This window comes from Sinocyclocheilus anshuiensis, unplaced genomic scaffold, assembly GCF_001515605.1.
Source record: "Sinocyclocheilus anshuiensis isolate Anshui unplaced genomic scaffold, SAMN03320099.WGS_v1.1 scaffold939, whole genome shotgun sequence".
Taxonomy (NCBI): domain Eukaryota; kingdom Metazoa; phylum Chordata; class Actinopteri; order Cypriniformes; family Cyprinidae; genus Sinocyclocheilus; species Sinocyclocheilus anshuiensis.
In genome coordinates this window covers 1,353,715-1,355,350 of record NW_015544227.1, presented here as the reverse complement: position 1 = coordinate 1,355,350, position 1,636 = coordinate 1,353,715, and positions in this window count along the sequence as shown.

Sequence of the window (1,636 nt, the reverse complement as noted above, 5' to 3'; positions counted from 1 at the left end):
GTTTTACAAATGAGGACATCCACAAATTGAGGTTTTTGACGATTTTGTCAGGTTTTGCTCACTTTTGGGTACAAATTTGTCCCCAAAATATGGTTAAGTAGGTATATATACACACACACACACACACGATTCCACCCAATCAGCTTATCTTTGTAAAATGGAACAGCTTCTTAAAATAACTGAATGTGCACTCTTAACTTCAGCCAATCAAGTATTATTTTAAGATATTTTGATAATTAAGCACCATTTAATGATAGAACTAGTGATTAGAACTATAACTTGGTAACCATGAATGAATGCATATTTGTCATTTTAACTGAATCTTATTAAAAGATCCTACTCCTACTTCCACCCAATCAGCTTATCTTTGTAAAATGGAACAGCTTCTTAAATAACTGAATGTGCACTCTTAACTTCAGCCAATCAAGCATTATATTATATTATGATAATTAAGCACTATTTAATGATAGAACTAGTGATTAGAACTAAAACTTGGTAACCATGAATGAATGCATATTTGTCATTTTAACTGAACTTAGGACTGGTGGTGGTGTTTAAGATATTGTTGGTCATAGGTAATAGTAATTATTATTAAAAGATGCTACTACTACTACTACTACTACTACTACTATCTGCTGGGTTCATGAATATTAATCACGTTGTCTCGAACTGATTTGCTGAAATCAAAACGGGAACGGTAATAGATGAGCGCCAGCCAACGAGAGCTGTTCGCGCATTAGCTCCGACCACTGCTGAGAAACCGGCATATCTTCTGCTTGTTCCTAAAAGCTGAATAATTCTAAATGAACTCTGTTATTTTGACAGGAAAATACAACAAAGAATATGGTTTACATGCAGTGCGTCGATTCAGCGTGGTATGCAAGACTCTCACTCTTTGCATGTGTGAGAAACACAGCACTATCAGTAAAGCGACGGCGAGTCGTGCGCCTTCACACTAGTTTACGGTACGTCAAATACAGGTGCGCTGCGTGCTACATACTGCGCATCCATTGAGTACATGACATGAATTTAGTCGCCCAGAGTAAGATTTAGTCGCATATGCGAGTGATTTACTCGTAATGTAGAGGGTTGAAGCCACAAACCTCACAAATGTTGGCAAACCAAGTGACCAAGTTTCTCATCAGATTTGATTTGGGAAAACTGCTTGCATCAAAGAGGTCACTGGGTGTCTTTGAGCAGCTCCAGAGACCAGAGAGAACTGTAAACATAACTATGTCTGAAAGCCAAAGTGGGCTGCATGTAAAGTACACGGGCAAAATATGATGAGGCCACATATGAGAGAGAGAGAGAGAGAGAGAGAGAGAGAGAGAGAGCAGGTGTGTGTAGGTCTGAGTGAGACATCAGACAGGTTTTTCTTTCCACAGAACACAAATCTCTCTCCTCACTGGGTGTCTCTGCAACAGCGTGTGACTCTTCTGATGGTTTGGTAATAATACTATATTTCTCTGATACAAAGGATTTTTTCAATATTATTGTTTTATGATATTAGAAGCAGAGAGAGATATTAATGTTAATGTTAATCAGGTCCACAAGGTTTCAACAGTGCATAAAATTTGGTTTACAGCATCAGTACATGCAATAATATATATATATATATATATATATTATATAAAAA